This window comes from Macrotis lagotis, chromosome X (genome assembly GCF_037893015.1).
Source record: "Macrotis lagotis isolate mMagLag1 chromosome X, bilby.v1.9.chrom.fasta, whole genome shotgun sequence".
In the NCBI taxonomy this organism is placed as follows: Eukaryota; Metazoa; Chordata; class Mammalia; order Peramelemorphia; family Peramelidae; genus Macrotis; species Macrotis lagotis.
In genome coordinates, this window is record NC_133666.1 from 207,616,534 (window position 1) to 207,639,059 (window position 22,526).

At 32.5% G+C, this 22,526-nt stretch overlaps 1 long non-coding RNA gene and 1 pseudogene across 1 annotated transcript in view; one reads left to right on the forward strand and one right to left on the reverse strand.

The window, feature by feature from the left end:
* The window catches only part of LOC141502119 (uncharacterized), a 264,749-nt gene that overhangs the window by 99,833 nt on the left and 142,390 nt on the right, over positions 1-22,526 (reverse strand). The window lies entirely within an intron of this gene.
* LOC141500865 (galactose mutarotase pseudogene) lies at positions 4,748-5,987 on the forward strand (annotated as a pseudogene).

The following is a 22,526-nucleotide window of genomic DNA, read 5'->3' on the forward strand; positions in this document are numbered from 1 at the left end:
CTCAACCAACAAAAAAATGTCCTATATTCCCAACAGAACAGAACACAAAAAAAGACTGAAAATGAAATCATGAATATCTCATTATTACAACTTGACTTTATATCTTCCTCTTTTATTTTTAACATCTTCTTTAGCATTTTGAAATCCAGTTTTTTTTTTTTACCTTTGACCTACCCCTCCTCCACTCCCTGGGAAGGTATGTGAAGTCATACAATTTATTTACACATTATCTATGTTGCAAAAAGGAAAAATAATATAAAGCAAAGAAGTCCCATGAAGTGAAAATAATAGACACTAATTTGCACTCAGAGATCATCAAATCTTTCTCTCTCAGGATAGCCTTTTTTATCATGAGTTAATGAAATTGTCTTGGATGATTTTATTAAATTCGATGGTTAAGTTGTTCACATTTGTTCATCCTTATGATGTTAATATTACTATGTACAATGTTTTACTAGTGCTTCTCAGTTCTCTTTGAATTAGTTTTTCTGAAGCCAACATGCTGATCATTTCTTAAAACACAATAGTTCTCCACTACCATCATTTACCAATAACTTGTACAGCTCAAATGATGGGCATCCCCCAAATTTACATTTTTTTGCCACTTCAAAAAAGATCTACTGTAAATATTTCCCCTTTTGGTTTTTTAAATTATTTTTAGGATACAGATCTAGTAATGGCATCATTGGTACAAAGGAGAAATACAATTTTATAGCCCTTTGGCCTAATTCCAAATAGTTCTCCAGAGTGTTTGAATCAGTTCACCACTTTACTAACAGCATATTATTGTGTCTATATTTTCCTAGCCCCTTCAGAATTTGTCATTTGATTTTACTATCATGTTAGCCATGATTTGTGTGAGGTTATACTTCAGAATTCTGTTAGTATTTCTTCAATCAATGGATGTAGAGGAGAGCATTTTTTTCATCTGACTATTGATAACTTGATTCAGATATATTTTTGAAAATTTCCTGTCTTTATCCTTTGAGCCGTTTATCAACCAGGAAAAGTCCTTTATTTCTATAAATTTGCCTCAGTTCCTTATAAATTTGAGAAATGATGCCTTTGTCATAAAAATTTACATAAAATTTTTTTGTTCCTTCTTTTCCTTTTTTTTTTATTTTTTTTTTTGTAAGGCAAATGGGGTTAAGTGGCTTGCCCAAGGCCACACAGCTAGGTAATTATTAAGTGTCTGAGGTCGAATTTGAACCCAGGTACTCCTGACTCCAGGGCTGGTGCTTTATCCACTGTGTCACCTAGCTGCCCCTCCTTCTTTTCTTTTAATATTAGCTGCATTGACTTTGTGCAAAGACATTTTTTAATTTCATGGAATCAAAATTATCCATTACTCTTCATGATAATCTATACCACTTGATTGATCATAAATACTTCCATTGTCCATAGATCTTATGGAAAAATTTCTCCATGCTCTCCTAATTTGCATATAATATCACCTTTATGTTCAAACCAATTACCCACTTTGACTTAGCTCAGTATAGAGTGTGAGATGTTGGTCTAGGCCTCGTTTCTTTTTTTTTTTTTTTTTTTGGTTTTTGCAAGGTAAATGGCTTGCCCAAGGCCACACAGCTAGGTAATTACTAAGTGTCTAAGACTGGATTTGAACCCAGGTATCCCTGACTCCAGGGCCAGTGCTTTATCCACTGGGCCACCTAGCCACCCCTAGGCCTCATTTCTGCTAAATGACTCTACAATTTTCTTAACAATCTTTGTCAAATAATGAATTCTTGTCTAAAAGCTTGAATCTTTGACTTTATCAAACACAAGATTACTATAGTCATTTACTACTGTCATCTCTTAACCTAATCTAGTTCACTAATCCACTAATTCACTAATTCACTAATCTATTTCCTAACCAATACCAGATCGTTTTCATGCTTACTGCTTTGTAATATAATTTGAAGTCTGGTACTTCTAGGCTACATTGCTTCACATTCATTAATATTATTTTTATTTTTTAAATTGATTCTCTTCATATTCTTGGTCTTTTGTTCTTCCAGATGAATTTTCTTATTATTTTTCCTAATATTATCAGATAACTACTTGGTAATTTGATGGGTATGACACTAAATTAGTAAATTTAGGTAAAATTGTCATTTTCCTTATTTTGATTTGTCCTACCCGTGAGCAATTAATATTTCTATAATTGTTTAAATTTGTTTTTATTTATGTGAACAGTGTTTTGTAATTGTATTCATAAAGTTCCTTAGTTTTTATTGACACTTACGTTTTCCTCCAAATCAGATTAGTTTACTGCAGGGCCTGCATATCTTTGGTCCTTTGTTCTTAGCAACCATTGTCTTTTGTGTTCTGTCTTCCTGTCTCCTGAAGATTTCAGCTTTTACAAATACATTCTTATGCTAGCTTCTCTGGTCAATTTTCCTGTGTCTTAGCAATTTGACTTACTAGGTACTTGTGATCTTCAAATAAAGCTCTCTTCCTGAGTAGTGATGCACCTCTAACTCTGGTTGAGAGAGAGTTAAAATCTACCTTTCTGTCATATAATGTACAATATTCCATTGTATGAAAGTTCCATAGTCCTAAAATAGTGCTTTATTCAAATTTCCCAGAACCTTCTGAATCTGAAAATAGGCATGTAAATTAAGAATAGAGAAATAATATGCTTCAGCAAAATTAGTTGGTACTTTTGTTTCTGAGTTGTATTTTTTTCCATTTCATTTCTCTCAGAACTGTATTTACCTATCCACAAGCACTTTCATTTGTGAGCCAGCCTCTTTTTCAGGTCTTTCCAAACTATCTGTGATTATCCAGAAACTACTATCAAAGAAAAAGTCTTTTTATCCCCTAACCATTTCCTTCATTAAAAATGTGCATGTAAGAAGGGAACAGTACTTTACATCTGTAATTTCAATACTGAGCAGAGTTCTTTTAATAAATAGTTGCTAAATTGAATTAAACTAGTTTTCTACCTTTAGATTTTTTTAAAACTTCCTAAATTATGAATTTAACAAAATGCTGTTGTAATCTGGAAATAATAGAAAGAGATTGACAGGGAAGATTTAAGTAAAATTATACATCTCAACATTTCCTCTATTTTAAATGGAAAAAGAAATATGTTATTTGTTTCTTTTTAAATTTTTATATATTTTTTATCCATAGGCACATGTATATTTGATAAGCATGTTTACAGATTAGTCATCATACTGAAAATGACTAATCTGTAAACATGCTTTTCAAAATATATACACACAGTGCTAACCTAACTGCTTCTGAGGGGAGTAGGATTGAGAAGTGAGAGTGGAAGAAAATTACAGGAAAGAGAAATACAAGAAATAATTTTTATAAAGTGTTCATTAGATTCTGCAGAGTTGGGGTTTTTTTTGTTTATTTTTGTTTTGTTTTGATTTATTTTTCTTCCTCTGGATGGGAATAACATTGTCCATAGCTGGTCTAATATAGTTGTCCTAGCTTTCTGAACTGCTGAGAGGAACTGCTTTCATCAAGATTGATCATCTCACAATGTTGTTGTTAATGTGTACATTGTTCTCTTGGTTCTTCTCCCTTCACTCAGCATAAGATCCTGTAACTCATTCCATGCTTCTCTAGAGTCTGACTTTATATGGTTTCTTATGGAACAATAATATGCCATAGTATTCGTGTATCATAACTTGTTTAGCCATTCCCCAATTAATGGGCATCCCCTCAATTTCCAGTCTTTTGCCACTACAAAAAGAACTGCTATGAAAATTTTGGAACATGTGGGACTTTTCTCAATTTTAATGATTTCTTCTGGATGTAGACCTAGAATTGAAATTGGTGGGTCAAAGGGAATGACCATTTTTATTGTTCTTTGGGCATAGTTCCATATCATTCTCCAGAATGGCAAGATCCATTCACAACTCCACCAGCAATGCAACAATGTCCCAATCCTCCCACAACCTATCCAACATTGATCGTTTTCCCTTTTTCTCATCTTAACCAATCTGATAGGTATGAGGCGATACCTCATATTTTTTTTATTTGCATTTCATTAATCAATAATGATTTGAAACTTTTTTCATATAATTATATATATACACACACCTTTAAATTCTTTATTTGAAAACTGTTTATTCATATTACTCGACCATTTATCAATTGGTCTTATAATCAATTGGACTTATAACCTTATAAATTTGATGCATTTCTCTATATATTTTAGAAATGAGACCTTTATCACAACATGTAGTTGTGAAGATTGTTTCCCAGCTTTCTGCTTTCCTTTTAATTTTGGCAGCATTGATCTTATTAGTGCCAAATTTTTTTAATTTAATATAGGCATAATAATTCACTTTTCAGTTTATAATGTACTCTAATTCTTATGTAGTCATAAATTTATCCCCTTTCCATAGATCTGATGGATAGAGTATTTCTTCTTTATCTAAGGTGTCACCCTTTATGTCTAAGTCCTGTACCCATTTTGACCTTATTTTGGTATACAATGTGACATGTGGATCTTTGCCTAGTTTTTGCCATATTATTTTCCAGTTTTCCCAACAATTTTTTGTCAAATAGTGAACTCTTATACCAGAAGTTGATATTAGAAAAACACTCAATGTAATTTAACATATCAGTAGCAAAACCAATAGAAATCATATGATTATCTCAATTGAGGCTGAAAATGCCTTTGATAAAATAAATCCATTCTTATTAAAAACACTAGAAAGTTTAGAAATAAATGTTTTGGCCCTCGGGGCCGCCGCCCTGCCCGCGGCGCCCCCTTCCCTCCATGGCTGCGGGCACCCGGAGCATGTTTGGGGACCTCCCGATGGAACCGGGACTGTGGAGAAGCTCCAGCTGCGCTCGGAGCGGCTGAGGGTGGCCATCCTCTCCCTGGGCTGCATCGTCACCGCCCTGGAGGTGAAGGACCAGGACGGCAATTTCTCCGACGTGGTGCTGGGCTTTGCCAAGCTCGAAGGGTATCTCAAGAAGCAACCATATTTTGGAGCCGTAGTTGGCCTTGTGGCCAACTGAATTGCCAAAGGGATATTCACCATAGATGAGAAAGAATACAAGTTGGCCATTAACAATGGACCTAATAGTCTACATGGAGGACTAAAAGACTTTGATAAGGTCCTTTGGACCCCTAAGGTGCTACCAAATGGCATTCAGTTCTCCCGGATCAGCCCAGATGGCGAGGAAAGCTACCCTGGTGAGTTGAAAGTTTGGGTCACATACACACTCTATGGGGGGCAGTTGATAGTGAACTACAAAGCCCAGACCAGCAGCACCACACCAGTCAGTCTGAGCAAACACTCGTATTTTAACCTAGCAGGCCACGGTTCTCCGAATATATACGATCACGAGGTTTGTATAGATGCTGATGCTTGGAACCCGTGCAGGGGACTGCATTTGACCTGAGGAACCCAGTGGAACTTGGAAGACACATAACGAAATTCCAAATTAATGGGTTTGACCACAACTTCTGTTTGAAGGATACACAAGAGAAGCATTTTTGTGCGAGGATCTATCATCCCCGCACTGGACAGAAGCTAGAGGTTTACACAACCCAACCTGGGTTTCTGGATGGAACACTGAAGGGAAAGGGGGGTGCTGTGTACCCCAAACACTCAGGCTTTTGCCTTGAGACCCAGAACTGGCCAGATGCAGTCAACAAGCCACATTTTCCTCATGTGCTGCTCCATCCAGGTGAAGAGTATAATCACACTACTTGGTTCAATTGTTCTGTGGCTTAAAGAGGTTCACATTGGCCCCACCAGATGAAGAGCACGAACAATGGAAATACATGTAAAGACTCCTTGATGGCCAAGGTTCTAGATTTCCCCTTGATAAAAGGGGGGGGGGTGTAAATCAAGAAGTCAAAAAATAATCACCTGGGCTGAAGTAATAGATCCTAGATTAATTAATCAGATTCTTAAATACTGGTGATCTTCTATAATGATTAATTCCAAGCTATGCTCAAAAGTCAGCTCTCTTCCCTGTGCTAATGAAGACAACAAGAAATAATAAGGAACACCATAGAAATAAATGTTTTCCTTAAAATAACAAATATTATCCATTTGAACCATCAACAGATATTATATGTAATGGGAATAAAATTGGAGCATTTCCATTAAAATCAGGGATGAAACCAGTATGCCCATTATCACCATTACTATTCAATATAGTATTAGAAATGCTAACTGTAGCAATAAGAGAAGAAAAAAATGAAGGAATCAGAATTGGCAATGAGGAAGCAAAGCTTTCACTCTTTGCAGATGATACAATGGTATACTTAAAGAACCTGAGAAAATCATCTAAAAACTACTTGAAACAACAAAATCAGCAAAGTAGCAAGATATTAAATAAATCCACAAAAATCATCAGCATTTCTATATATGAACAGCAAAGCACAAGAACAAGAGATAGAAAAAGAAATTCCATTTAAACTAACTATAGACAGCATTAAATACTGAGAATCCACCTCCCAAGACAAATCCAGAAACTATATGAACACAATTATAAAACACTTCTCACCCAAATAAAGTCAGATCTAATTAATTGGAAAGATGTCAATTGCTCATGGTTAGGTTAAGTTGATATAATAAAAATGACAATTCTACCCAAATTAAATTACCTGTTCAATGCCATACCAGTCAAACTACCAAGTAATTATTTTACCGAGGTAGAAAAAATAGTATCAAAATTCTTCTGGTCAAGAATAGCAAGGGAACTGATGAAATAAAATAAAGGAAGGTGGCCTAGCTCTACCAGATATAAAATTATACTATAAAATGGCAGTCATCAAAATTGACTGGTACTGGTTAAGAAATAGAATAATGGATCAGAAGATTAGGAGAGGTTCAAAAGAAATTACAGTAAATGACTAGCAATCTACTGTTTGAAATATGCTATTTGAATTATTTTTTTAACACAAATAAATCATGAGATTTATTTTTCACTTAATTTTGCTTATTTTTTCTAGTTAATAATTATTTTCCTTTCCTCCTACTCTTTCTACCAATTGAACAATAAAAAAACAAACCTTCATACAAAATATACAAATTCAAACAAAACATTGGCTACTTCTCAAAATGCATGTCTTAGTCTTCATTTAAAGTCTATCACTTGTCTAAAAAAAGATGTAGCCTGCTTCATCTTCATTCCTCTAGATTCATGGTTTGTCATTGACTAAACAGAGGTCTAAAATTTTTCAAAGTTGTTTTTATTTTTAATGTTGTCATTGAATAATTAATTATGGAATTTGTAAAAGGAAAGAGAAAGCAAAATTAGATGGCATACAAATGGAAACATTTTCTTTACAAGCACAAAAAAAATATATTTTATACAATGATCCACCACTGCCATCCCAAGTAGAAACAACACAATTATGAATCTTCAGTGTTTCTGCCCTTAATTGCTAGAAGAGTTCATTATCAACTGTCTAAAGAACAATATATCAACATAGAAAAGCTGAGTTACGAAAGACTTTCACACATGTGATGGGCTGCTATGCTAAATACATCTTAATTTGCAGTGCATCTGTTGTTTTCTAATTTCCTTGCCAAGGTGTGAATGCCACAGACACAGTTAAAGGGGCAGCTCCTTTATATTGTGTCATATAATATATACCATATATGTATGATTTAGATGATACATGATATTTTACAACACATATCATATGTATATATTTATAGTTCTTGCTCAGAAATACACTTACTCTTCAGGAAAGAAATGGCTGTGTTTCATCATAGTTTCCTTTGCTCTCTGGAATAATAGTAGCTCAGTGAATCAACAGACAGTTAATCTACAAGCATTTATCATTTGCCAAGAACTGTGAAAAATGCTGGGTCTATAAAATAAAAAGCACACATACCTAGTGCCTGCCCTCAATGATCTTATATTATAAAGGGGGAGTCAATATACACAAATCTGTACATATATAAAAGACATATAGTGTAAACAGAAGGTAATTTCAGAAGAAAAGAACTGATGAGAAGAGGGTGATAGGGGAAAAATATTCTGCAAAAGATAGACTTTAAAGTGAATCTTCAAGGAAGTTAGAGGATACAGAAGGTCAAGCTAAGTGGGAGAGCATTTTTATTTTTGCATGAAGGAGAATGTATTTGTATTACTTATGTGCATGTATGTAAGTAGTCAGTTAATCAGTTAAGAAGCAGTTATTAGGCACCTAAAATGTACCAGCCACAGTGTTAACTACTAAGGAGAGTTGATCCCTGCTTTTGAGGAATTCAAAGCCTAATAGACATTCAAACAGCTATGTACCAACAATATGCAAGAGAAATTGGAGTCAAATTTAGATTAAAAAGTAGTATTCACCCTTGAAAAAAATAGAAAATGTGGAAAATACACAAAAAGAATATTGTATACAATAACTGCAATATTGTTTTAAGAATGATTTAGAATGAATAAGTTGTTTTAACTATTATAAATATTCAAAAGTAACTATAAAAGATACAAGAAGTAAGATGCTGTCTGCCTCCAGAGAAAGACGTGATAAATAGAAGTATGTAAAGAATAATTATATCTATTTATATATTTAAAAATATATACATGTATGCATAAGGATATATATTGCATAGGTAGTGCAGTGGATAGAGCACTGGCCTTGGAGTCAGGAGGATGGGAGTTCAAATCCAGTCTCAGTCACTTGCCACTTATTAGCTGTGTGACCTGGGCACTTAACCTTGATTATCTTGCACCCATGGCTGTCTCCAGTCATCCTGATTCATATCTGGTCACTGGACCCAGATGACTCTGGAGGAGAAAGTAGGACTGGGGAGGAAGCACAGCACCTCTTCACTCAAATCCAAATCAAAAATGGTTGTTATGCTATCACCTCCCTGTGTCATGATCTTCTTTGAAAATGAAGGACAAAAAAAAAAAAAGAAAATGAAGGACAGACATTTTTATCATTTATACCTATTTGTTTCTAATGGTAGCAATCTCTAAGGTGGGGAGAAAAGAAAAAAAGAATTTACATGAAAATTTGTTATGCATTTAAAAGAAATAGAAAGTTATGTTTAGTAAATTTACAGTTTCATACACAATCATCTTTTTTATTGTACTATGTTATTAAAGTGCTTGTTTATTCCATAAATTAAAAAGAAAATTTGTTTAAAAATACACATTAGCTTGAATTTACTTCTTTACATTAATTTTTTTTAAAAAAGCTACTCAAATTAATATGCAAAGGAAGCAAAAACAAAACAGATCAAAAAAAATAATGAAGCTAAAAAGTAGGTTAGTAAGATGCAAGAATTATTTGTTGACAATTTTCCTCTTATTTTGGCAAAAATAGTACCTTGTCCATAGTGGATGAGATTCCATGCATAGAAGATAATAAAAATTCTTTGTTTCTGTACAAGGCAGAAATATGTGCAGCTGGAATGTAAATTATCTCTTACTCTTTTTGCATACACTCCCTCTCAACTAGTGACATGGAACTCTATTTACATAATGCCAATCAATTTTCTATTGCAATGTCTCATAAGAACATTCTTAAGCTATTACTAAGGCCAACTTTATGACTGACTAAAGTCACAACCGAATCAGCTGGGCTATAAAGGTGTATGTTTAATCAATAAACACACTGCTCCAGTGGAGGTGGGAGGAGGAGAAGGAAGGACTCATAAAGTATTTATAAAGCATTTGTAAAGGTTAATCAATTCAGCTGATTGTAAATGTTCTCAATTGTCAGTCCCTAAACAACTCCTTCTCTTTGTAGTGAGTAATTTACTGTGGGAAGTAGCCACACTAAATTGAGATTCAAGAGAAGTGGAAAGAAGTCACATTAATCCTTATTCTTTTTTCATGCTTTGCTTTTTTTTTAAATGTCAATATACTTACCATCAGGAAATAGTATTTTCTTTTTACCACTCCTACCCTTATTATCAATGAAATAAAGCAAAGAACCTAATTGTCATGAACTAAGCAAATGGAAAGAAAAAATGGAATGTTGATCTTTTACACAGTATCTTAAGGTAATCTGTGAGTGAGAGAGAAATGTTGCATGAAATAATATATACATAAATATTTGGAGATAAACACACATATATATTTGTAACTAATAAATTGGAAATTTCATTAGTAGAAAATCACTCAAAAGAATAAGAAAACAGATTCCTTCTGAGTGTCTTTCAAATTTAATTCTGTGCCTTCAGAAAAATCCCTTTTATCTTTTTTGTAATAGTTTTCATGTGTGACTACAGAAGAAAATAAAAAGTATACCAGAATATAAAGCAACAAAGCTACAGTGAGTACTCTATACTATAAAATGTGAACACAACTAAGTGTTAAGCATATTGAACAATTATGACAATAGTTTTCAACAGATTCGATCATATGTGACCCAATTCTGAACACAATTAAGGCTATTGAACAATTATGACAATAGCCTTCAGTAGAATCAATCATACGTGACTCAATTCAACATACTTACAACCCAGCAAAGAACATTTTAATGTTGTCCACATATGAACAAAAGTAATGTCTGAAACTATATAATGCTACAGTGAAATAAGACTATCGCATATCAAATTTTTAATCCATTTCTAGAAAAATGATACTACATTTTAAATGGTGCTACATTATTAAAAAAGTAGTCTCTGAAAATATTGAAGAATTTTCACCCAGATACAACTGATGGCACAGGAAATAGACTTCTGGATCTGATGTTATAAAAATCTAAATTCACACACAGCTACAGATAGCAAATAGTTGTATGATCTTGGATAAATCATCTAACTACTATCTGCCTCATTATCTTCACCTAAAACATGGGGAATAAATGAATAAAAATAGTGCTTATTGACTAGTGTATTTGTGAGGATAAAAAGAGATAAAAAGGGGCTTTTATAATCCTTTTTAAAAACTATATAAATGCTAAAAGATAAAAGGATGAGAATTCCAAGTCCATCCTAATTAATTTAATCACAAAAGTCCCAGACAACTGAATTGAAATCTCCAATTAATCAAAATGATGAATTTTAATATCTGTGAACTAGATGACTTATGCCATTTAATTCCTTTATGAGGGATGAGTGAACAGTTTTTAGTGCATCAAAAAAAGGAATAGATGAGATTGACTAGGCAAACAAACTAACCATGTTTCTTGGGGTTTTAAATAGATGGAAAAAAATTCAACAGTGAATTAATCAAAAAGGGAACTTAAAGTCAGAAACGGAGGACTGCAGATTTGGGAATTAAGAATTTCAGAGTTGGAACCTGTCCTCTGAGAGGGATTTGCCTGTAGGAGGAAGAGAGTTCTCTCATTTGATCCCTAACGTTTACTATGTTATCAGACATCAGAGAAGCTGAATCAATGGGAAACAAAATAGCCATCTCTGAGTAGAGTAATACACTGGGAAAAAAAAAACACAAATGTGGCATTGAGAAAAGTAATTGCTTTTCTATATTAATAACCAATTGTTAAATTAGAATATGTGAATTTCTCTTGAGCTTTCTAACTATATAAAGAGTTCCTTTGGTAAATGAATTGGTACAGAAGCAAATTTATTTATGAAATATTATAAGTTTTGCTTTATTTTCTCAATCTAACCATGGAAAAAATAATATTTTCTATTACTATAAAAGAGATGTTTATAGATATATTTACATAATTTTGTATCTTAGATAGTAGTCTCTCATGTATTTTTTAAATTTTGTAATAATTTTAAATGGGATGCTCATTCTGCCTCTTCTACTGGGTTTTTATTGGCATTATAGTGCTACTGATAATTGGTATAGTTTCTTTTTTTCTTTTCTTTATTTTTTTTAGGTTTTTTCAAGGCAAATGGGGTTAAGTGGCTTGCCCAAGGCCACACAGCTAGGTAATTATTAAGTGTCTGAGACCGGATTTGAACCCAGGTACTCCTGACTCCAAGGCCGGTGCTTTATCCACTGTGCCACCTAGCCGCCCCTTAATTGGTATAGTTTCATTATATTTCTTGTACATTTGTTGAAACAATTTTTTCAGTTAATTTATAGTTGACTCTTCAGATTTCTTTAAGTACACCATCATATTTTCTGTAAAAATGGCCATAATTTTGCTTCTTTTTAAATCTATGGTTATTCCCTCAATTTCTTTGATCACTGTATATAAACATTGTGACCTATGCTTCAAATTTTTTCTAATATTTTATTTAAATGTAATGTATCAAGGGCAGTTAGGTGGAGCAGTGGATAGAATACGAGCCCTGGAGTCAGGACTACCTGAGTTCAAACCTGGTTTCAGACACTTAATAATTACCTAAGTCACTTAAGTCCATTGCCTTGCAAATAAATAAATAAATAACTGTAATTTAGCTATATTCACTAGTGACATTGAGTTATGATTTTATTTTATCTTAATTTTGCCTATACCAAGATCATTTCTGTGTCTTAGAAGGAATTTGTAAATCAATCTTATTTAGCTATTTTTGCAAAAAAAAATGTGGAATTGATTATTTTTGAATTTTTTATAAGAATTTCCTTGTGAATCCAACAAATCTTGGATGCCTTAATTTTTTATTCTTTTATAACATTCAATTCTTCTTTTGAAATTGGAATAGGTTTTTCTTTAATATTTTTGTTAATCATATTTTAATATGATTGTTGGCAATGATTTATTTTGTTTAAATTGTTGGTTTCATGGCATAAGGTAGTTGGTTTCATGGCATAAAGTAGTTACTAAGAACATCCTTTATTTCTTCATCATTTATTATGAATTGTCCTTTTTTGCTTTTTTTTGAAATTGATAGTTTGATTTTATTATTTCTTTTGAATTAAAAGAGTCACTGAAATCTTATTTTGAGATTTTGGTCAAAAAGCTCAGTTTCAAATGATAGATCTCATTTACCAATTAAATGAGTTTTTTTGTTTTCAATTTTGTTAATTTCTAACCTAATTTTCAAGGTTTCTATTTTGGCAGTAAAAACCTGGCTGTTTCGCAAATTATCTATTTATGCTTTCTCTTTTTTAATTAATACAACTGTTCAGAAATATGAATTTTCCAATAAGGACTACTGTGGCTCTGTCACAAAATTTTGGAATGTTTTCTCTCTATTCTCATTATAGCTAATATAGTTCATTTTTATTACTGTTTTCTTTAACTCAATTCTTTTTCATTGATTTTTAATACTTTTTCAATGGCCTCCTTCCAATAGTTTTTACTTTTTAAAAGTATATTTGTTCATTATTTTATTTTCCCTACATTTAAAAACAATTTCAAGATTTGTTTTTGAAAATTTTGTTTCAAATTCTCTCCTGCTATACTTCCCTTCCTTTTTCCCTGAGACAGCAAGCAATTTTATTCAGGATATACATGTTAAGTCATGTAAAAATATAATTCCATATAAGTCATATTGTAGGAAAAAATAGAGATCCAAAAAAACTCCACAAAAAATGAAACTTAAAGTATGTGTTTGATCTACATTCAGACTCCATAAGTTCTTTCTCTAGAAATGGGTGGCATTTTGCATCATAAATCCTTTGGAATTGTCATAAATCCTTTGTCATGACCATCATTCACAGTTGATCATTGTACAATAATGCTCTGACTGCACATTACTTTCCTGGTTCTACTCATTTCACTTTGTCTCAGTCTTGTAAGTCTTTCCAGCTGTTTCTGAAATCATCCAGCTTGTCATTTTTTATAGCACAATAGTACTCCATCACAAGATTACTACAACCTGTCAGCTATTCCTTAATTGTTAAGCATTCCCTCAATTTCAAATTATTTGTCACCACTAAAGGAACTGTTATAAGTATTTTTGTATGAATATATCCTTTCCCTTTTTTTCTTTTCTCTTTTGAGATACAAATTTAGCTGGTTTTGATTAGTGAAAGGATATACATGATTTTATAGATTCAAATTGCTCTCTAGAATGGCTGAATCAGTTTAAAATTCCACCAATAGGGCATTAATGTCTCAATTTTACCACATTTCCTTCATTTTTCTTTTCTAACATAAAAAATCAATCTGATCATCATAGGATAGTATCTCAGCATTATTTTAACTGGTATTTCTTTAATCAATAGTGATTTAGGGCATTTTTATATAACAAAAATAACTTTGATTTCTACCTCTAATACTGCTCATTCATAGCCTTTGACCATTTAAATGTTGTGGAACGACTTGGATTCTTATAAATTTAACTCAGTTTTCTATATAATTGAAAAAGGAGGGCATTTATCGGAGAAACATGCTAAAATATTTTAAGTTATGATTATTATGTATTTCCTTCCATTGTGTCTTCTCTATCTGTGCTATTGTCTCTTTCCTTTTACCCTGCCCAACATCAAAGGTGTTTTGCTTCTGATTGCCACTTCCCCAATTTTCCCTTCCTTTTATCAAGTCCCACCTTCTCTAATCCACATTCCCTTCTTGCTTTCCTATAAAGTAAACTAGATTTCTATAAACAATTGAGTGTATATGTTATTCCTTCTTTTAGACAATTCCAATAATAGTGAGGTTCAAATGCCTTCTTTATTGGTTTCCCTTATCTTCCCTTCTACTGTAAAAGTTCTTTAATGTTTCCTTATGTGAGGTAATTTGCTCTATTCTATCTCTCCCTTTCCCTTTTTCTAGGCCATTCCTCATTCTCATCCCTTAATCAAATTTTTGGATGTCATTCCAAAAATAGAAAACTTATCCCCAAGCCCTCTTTCTCTTTTTACTCCTCCTAACTACACTTATAATGAGAAATAGCTTAGGAATAACAAGTATCATATTTTCATATAGGAATGTAAACAACCTTATTGAAGTCTTCATTGTTTCTCTTTCTCATTTACCTTTTTATTCTCCCCTTAGGTCTTATATTGGAAAGTCAAATTTTCTATACAGTTCTGGTCTTTTAATCAGATATGCTTAAAAAGTCCTCAGATTCATTAAATGTCCATTTTTGCCCCTGACAGACCCGGTTTTACTGGTAAGTGATTCTTATTGTAATCCTAACTCCTTTACTCTCTAGAATATCATATTTCAAGCTCTCCTATTCTTTAATATAGAAACTGCTAAATCCTATGTTATCCTAATAGCATGATAATATATAATCCACAATACTTCAATTGTTTCATTCTGACTGCTTGCAATATTTTCTCCTTGGCCTAGAAGCTCTGGAATTTGGAAATAATACTCTTTGGAGTTTTCATTTTGAAATCTATTTTGAGAGTAAACAGTGGATTTTTTTCTATTTCTATACTACTCTCTTATTAAAGGATGTCAGGATAGTTTTCCTTGATAATTTCTTGAAGATAATATCCAGTCCTTATCTCTTTTATTTAGATCTTTATTTTTTGCTTTGTCTGCAATCATGATTGCTTCCACTGCTTTATGTTTTGCCTCAAATAAAACACAGTAGATAAGTTTTCAGTTCTTCCAAGGTTATATGATATAAGAAGTATGTTTAAGACTCTCTATGCCTAAAGGAAACACACACAAGCAGAATAATTCTGAATGTTACATATTGAATATATTATGTAGTCTAAATAAACTGTTTGGATCCTCATCCTAATCTCACTCTCACTGATGAGTTAGGTACCTAGACCTTGCCTACATATCTGCTTTGGGGGGTGGCTGGGTGATGCAGTGGATAGAGCACTGGCCCTGGAGTCAGGAGTACCTGAGTTCAAATCTGGCCTCAGACACTTAATAATTACCTAGCTGTTTGGCCTTGAGCAAGCCACTTAACCCCATCACCTCACAAAACGAAAGAAAGAAAGAAAGAAAGAAAGAAAGAAAGAAAGAAAGAAAGAAAGAAAGAAAGAAAGAAAGAAAGAAAGAAAGAAAGAAAGAAATATCTGCCTTGGGATTTTTGTGATACACTTGAGGGATCAAGGGTGTTTTTCCTAATGCTTAATTCTCAATCATTTTGCTTCCTCTCAAAATTATTAGCTAAGAAAAATTTACTTCACTGGTCATAAACAAATTTTAGAAAAGGATGCTTATCAAGATACTACAGTATGAACAATTAATTTTTTTAAATTCTGTCAAACATCTCTAGTACACTCTCCTACAGGCACATATAGAGTGCAGAAGGGAAAAGCTCAGTCTTAGAGAATGCATATGTCTAAAGGTAAAAGTCATAGCTCTTAGTTGCCCAAAGTTCTTTTTTCCCATTTGTGAGATCTTCAATTAAGTTCAACTTAGGGATGCTATATGGTTTTCTTGCTTAGTTCTTTGTAGAGTCAAAAGTCCAATCTATCTTTAGCTCTTGATGTACATATCACCAACAACAAATCCAGAGATGAGACACTAGGAATTCATGGGAGATAGGATGTCTACTATCATCAAGATCTTTGCAAAGTTTACAATTTCCTCTTCGAGTCAGAAGAGGTTGGGGGAGAAGTAAATTAAAATCAAAGTGGAGGTCCCTATTTTTGTTGGGTATGGTCAAGGTTCTTTAACCTATCTGAATAGCTCATGCCAGAAGGTCTTCTCACTTGATGATTTAATTTATTAACTTATTGGGCATCCTTAGAGGGATGGGCTTCCTTGGGTCAATATCATTGAACTCTACTCTTACCCCTATATCTTAAAAAGAAACAGAAAAAAGATTCACAATTTCACATCTATATTCTCTTCCAGTTTTATTTTATGTGTAAATATTAATTTGTTGTTTTTAGAGTTCAATTTAAGAGTGGGATTAATTGATATCTACTCAATTAATTTATTCCGTCTCTCTTGTGACAAATCAATCTATTAGTAGTCTTCAGACTAAGTCTGAATATTTTATGAAAGTCATTTAATGAACTGATATGATTCCAAATAGTTCTATTCCAATTTACTAAGATATTCCAGAATGCCCTACATAAAATTATTGAGATGGCTAATATTGAAGAATTTGGAGCACTTGCTATTCTAACTAAACACCCTGAAAAATAATCACCTGACAAAGGGGAAGAGACAGAGAAGTTTTGTCTAAGGCTTCAGCATATGCTTCCTCTCCCAACCTTCAATTAAAACTTCAACCTGATTTCTCAAGAGACAGTAAGAAGATATCATGTAGTTTACCCCAGATTTCTAGTCCTAGTACAGAGAGCATTGCATATACTGGGAGTTATCTTTTCCTGTTGACTGGGATTTATATGTGAAAGATTAAACCTGGTCTTTCCTATTGAGTGCAAAGTAAAACATCTATTTCAATGAGAATGAGAGAGGGAGAAGTACTTGAGGCCCCTCTGGATCAAGAATCAGGTGTTTTGTTTTGTTTTGTTTAATTTTTCATATCTACCTTTGGAATCTTGAATAAGAAGGCAAATTGTGTTAAATTGATGCCAAAGACAAAGGTTGCAATAATAACCAAAGGGAAAAGTACTCATCTAACTTCATGTAATAAACTACAGTTTATTCATAGAAATATGGAACACTTTCATTTATGAACTTCAAATATTAACATTGAAAAAACTACAGCTCAGGGGGCAGCTAAATGGTGCAATGGATACAGCACCAGCCCTGGAGTCAGGAGGACCTGAGTTCAAATCCGAACTCAGAAACTTAATAATTACCTAGCTATATAACCTTAGGCAAGTCACTTAACCCTATTGCCTTACCAAAAAAAAAAAAACCCAGCTCTCAGGCTGTTGTACTGTAAATATTTTTTCACCAATATCATTTACATGATTTAATATAACCAATCAGCATTATACAATAAGTATGTCACAAATCCCACAATGGTGATCATTCTATGATATATATGATTTGATATCTTAAAATTTTGAAAATATAAAAAAGGAATTCAATCCATAAACTTGTGGTAACTGTCTCACAAGTACACATAGCATCAGTAGGAAAAGGGAGCACACACACATAGATACTCTAAGAGAGAGAGGCACATTAAGAACAGTGATGTGCAGTGGACTTCATGATTGGGGAGTAACAAACAGCATTAGAATCAGGATTTGAACTGTATGAACCTAATAGAGGTCACACAGACACATCCCATTCAGTGAGGTAGATGTACTGACTGTCTCACCTAATAGTTTTTCAGGTGATTAAAATCAAGATCAGCAATACTAAATATTTTATACACATATATGAAATGCAGCATCTAAACTATGGAAAATGAGCATATATAATAAAAGAGTCTACAAACATTACACTGATGACATTCAGGGAAATAGCAACAGGCATGTGTTTAGTGTCCTCACTCAACCAAATTTGTGAGGGATTACTCAACCAGAGGTGAGGCGCATCTTGCTGATGTGCCTCACCTCATGTCTTTCCCCATACTTGAAGCTAAAATATGCAATCTCAATTATATGGTTATGAAAACAACTGGAATCATTCAGAAATTACATATAGATAACACAGATCAGTAACCAAGGGTTAATATTTATTTCATTTTTATTTCACCATTAGTACTTTTTTACTTTTCAGGATGTCAGGGGAGGGTCTTCCTCCTCTATCTCTACTACCTACCTGTCCCTAATCAGGAACACATATGACAAAGGTAATTCAATCCTCTAACCTTCAGTTTACTCAATGGGCTACCTTGATCAGTTCTTCTTTGTTGCTCAATTTAGTTCTGTAGTAAGACTCCATCTGGATCTTCTCTGGCATAATATCTACCATAAGGTGAATTGTTCTATTGAAAGTAAAGTACTTTGCCCTCACCCCCTAGAGCTATCTAATAAATGTAAAAAAAAAGCAATGAGAATTTTTTTCCTGAAAAGATAAATTCTTCTTCTTTAACTGGTTCTCTTCTTAATTGTCAAAGGTAATTCTAGAACTCCACAGATCTATTCCTAAAAGTGCTGATTTCTGCATATCTAGAAAGCTTTATCTGATATTTCAGCCAGCCATGCTAGTTGTCATATGTTTTCATCAAGTTCACTTCATACCTCTTCAATGAATTTAAAAAGGTGATTTTATTCCTTTACCTTTTCTTTACAAGGTGTGGAAAGGTTACTCCAGCTCTCAAAATCTATACAATTTATGACTAGGCAAGTCAGAGTTTGAACCACTCAAAGGTTCATACCTTTTACAAGGTACAAAATAATTTATCCAAAATAAACAAAACATTTTTCAGGTGTAGATTAATTACCCCAGATCTAAAAGATAGGAAATTTTAACCTACTTGCTAATTTTTTTCCAAACACTAAACATTTTAAAGTGATTTTAAAATTTATATTGATTCACTATATTCTGTACTTTATCTGTTCTCAACAAGTGAGCTGAGAAGAAATTCAAATGATCAAATGGTTCCTTATAGTGTACAAGTTGAATATGTTCTCTCCCCACATACAATGCTTGTGTCATGATAACTTGTTCATTTTTAACTTTGTATCCCCACCATTTTAGTACAATACCAGGAACATAACAAATAAGTTAATAAAATCTTATTAATTGATTGCTTAATTACTTGTTTAATTTTCCTCCTCTGGAAAATTGTAATATTGTCTAGGAATCTACTCTAGAAAGTGACATTGTTCACCAGAATTTGTGACTGCTCAAAGAACAGTTGAACCGTTAAAAAGCATTACCCCCAAATCTGACTTGTTATAAAATTTGATTGTAGCATGTAGAATGCAGTTTTGTTTTTCAGCATGTTCCTATTATACAGAGGTATATATTGTTTTTTACTTTTCCAGGTCATAGTTTTGTAAGAATGAAGAATACGTTTTGGGATGGTTTATATTCAGATTAATAGGGGTAGAAATGGGACTTGTGATTTCATTGAGCTAAGGAACTTCCAGATAAGAAAACTCCTTCTTATAATGCAAGTTAGCATCTTCTCTGAAATTTATATTTTTAGAGAATTTTGTAGAGTTGTGAAATTAAGGACTTTCCCAGGATCCCTTATGATTCAAGCAGCATCAAAATAGCTCCTTAAACACAGTATTTCCTGGTTTAGAGTTCAGTTCTCCATTCACTGTCATGTTGCTTGGTAATTTCTTTCATGGAAATATCTCCCTTGTTTATATAGTTCCCAGTAAAACCAATTGATTCTAATTACAAAATTAGTTTCAATAAAATTTCAGAGACTGTTTTTTCACACACAATCACTTTGAATATTTTTGTGTGAAGTCCTGGAATTTCAACAGCTCTGCTTCTCATTCACACAGGGACTATTGAGTAATCAGTTTCCACAATGAGCAGAGTCTTATGAAAATGTCCTTTGAAACAAAGGGTTTATACATAGAAATGTGGATTTAAAAGAACTAGTTCACTGTTTGAGGAGATATCTAGTGATAAAGAGTGTAAGTCTTTGTCCTATTTTTGACTGAGTATTAGGGTATATTGGTCATATGCCAGACATCTTAAAGGAATTATTATGTGATAAACTGAGATTCACACCACTTGACTGAAATTTTTTTTCAAATGAGATAATTTAGTCAGAAGAAGAAATTGATTGCTGACAAAGAAAACTCTTGTTTTCTTCTTTAGCACAAATAGAAAAGAGAGCTTGATGTAGAGAAAAAAAATATCAGACTTGTAGTAAAGAGCTTGGATTCTAAATACTACCAAATAACAAGGCATGATTTTAGGGAACCCTTTTACTTACTACTTTTCCTCATGTGTAATATAAAAATGTTGTACTAGAAAAGGATTCTGATCCATGTGTGTGTGTGTGTGTGTGTGTGTGTGTGTGTGTGTGTGTGTGTGATGGGAATGCCAGAATATTGTCTTTATAGTTAAAGTAAGCAGTAAATATCAGTTAGATGGTAGTAAAAAATTATGTGATATTTTCCCATTCACCCTGGATTGGGTGTGATTAGGTATTAAGCGTGCCTGGACTAGATTATCTCTAAAACTATTTGTACTTTGATACAAGGAAATTAATGAATAACATATAATTAAGATATATTCTAAAGTAGTAATACAAGTATTATTGTAATATTACCTCCCATAAAAGTAGGATAATGGAAGATCTGTTTATGAAGGTGAAAAGTTTAGATCCAAAATGATTTTCAAATGCAATAGTAAAGAAAAATACATTCAAAACTTCTGATATTTGTTTTTACAAAAGAATTCTTTTGGTTATCAAACATTCCTGGTTCAATTTTTAAAAAAAAGTTTATTCAATCATGAATATATTTTCAAATATTACAAGTTATCCTTTTGTGGAATGTGAAATTAGCAAATCAACTCTCAATAAATCACATTACATGGACTGAGAAACATAAAAATATCTCCTCCTATCATCCCTTCTCTCTGGTAGTGCTCTCTTATGAAATAAAGATTCCTTTCATTTGTCAAGTCAGGTCACCATAATTTAAAGGGAAATTTCTTGACATGTTGTAGCTGCTGAGAAAAGAATCAATATGCAATTCCTGTCCCCCTAAATGTCATTAAATGTCTATTTCAGGAAACTGGCCAGCAGTAGATCATATAAACAGTAAACAAACAGTTAAAGCAAATAACCTCAGAATCTTTTAGTGCATGGTTGTGAAAGCTTTGTGTTATACTTTTACTTTCATTGCTTCCTTGTTTATTTTTACACTCACATTTTAGGCATATTTTAATTTTTCCAGATAACTATTTTTTACATAAATTTAAAAATCTTTTGAAGCTTTACTGGAGTGTTGCTCAACTCATTTTTAAATTAAAACACTTATTTTAAAAATTTGAAACACTTTAACAATTTTAAATTATTCTGTACATAGTAATTTAAATTTATCAGAGCAGTTTTATAATCAAATTTGAAGATTATCAGAGACCTAAAAATGTTAAATATCAAGTAATTTAAAATTATTAAAGTACTTCACATTTTTAATAAGTTCTCCAGCTTAGAAGGGATTGTGTTCTCTTATCTGAGACTGTGCAGTGCAAATGAAGTGTTTTTTATCCTAGAGAACATCAACTCTATCTAGAAATTACTTCAATGATTTAAAATTTATGTTCAGTGAACATGATCAGAACTTTAAACTTCCTTTTGAGTTAAAAATATTTTTACTAGAACCCTATAAATGACAAGTTATATAGCAGCAATTTCTCCTTTCAATTTTGAACTTCAAATCCCCAGCTCTTTTGCAAAATTTTAGGTGCCTTTTCTTGGTTAAAAAGAAACACAAAAATATATTTTAAAAAATTCAATGTATGAAATTTCATATCTAAGTTGTATTCCAAAACATTTCCATTTCAGAATAATATTGCCTATTATACTCTTGCTAGGGTTCATTTTTTATTTAAAACAATGGCCAGTAGCAATCCCCAGTTAATTTTGATAAAAATAAGTAAATGATTAATTACATTATGAGAGGTGACTTTCTTATTGATGAAAACATTTTAATATTCACAACAATACAGTCTCCCTTTATTACCCAATATTTAGTCATGAAAAGGACATTAAAGAAAATCTAATCCAATTCCTTTAATTTACAGATGAGAAAATTGAGGACCAAAATAAGTGGCAGAGGAAAGTCTTGAATTGCTCTCCTCTACCACCAATTGCAGTGCCAGTCCACTTCAGTTGGATATAGAAAGTTACTGAATTGAAAGGAATCATAGAAGTCATCTCTTTCAACACCTTCATTGGATAGATGAGGAAATGGAGACTGAGACATGAAGTAACTGATTGAGTATTTGAAGCTAGCACTTCTAACTCCAAATTTAGCAAAATTCA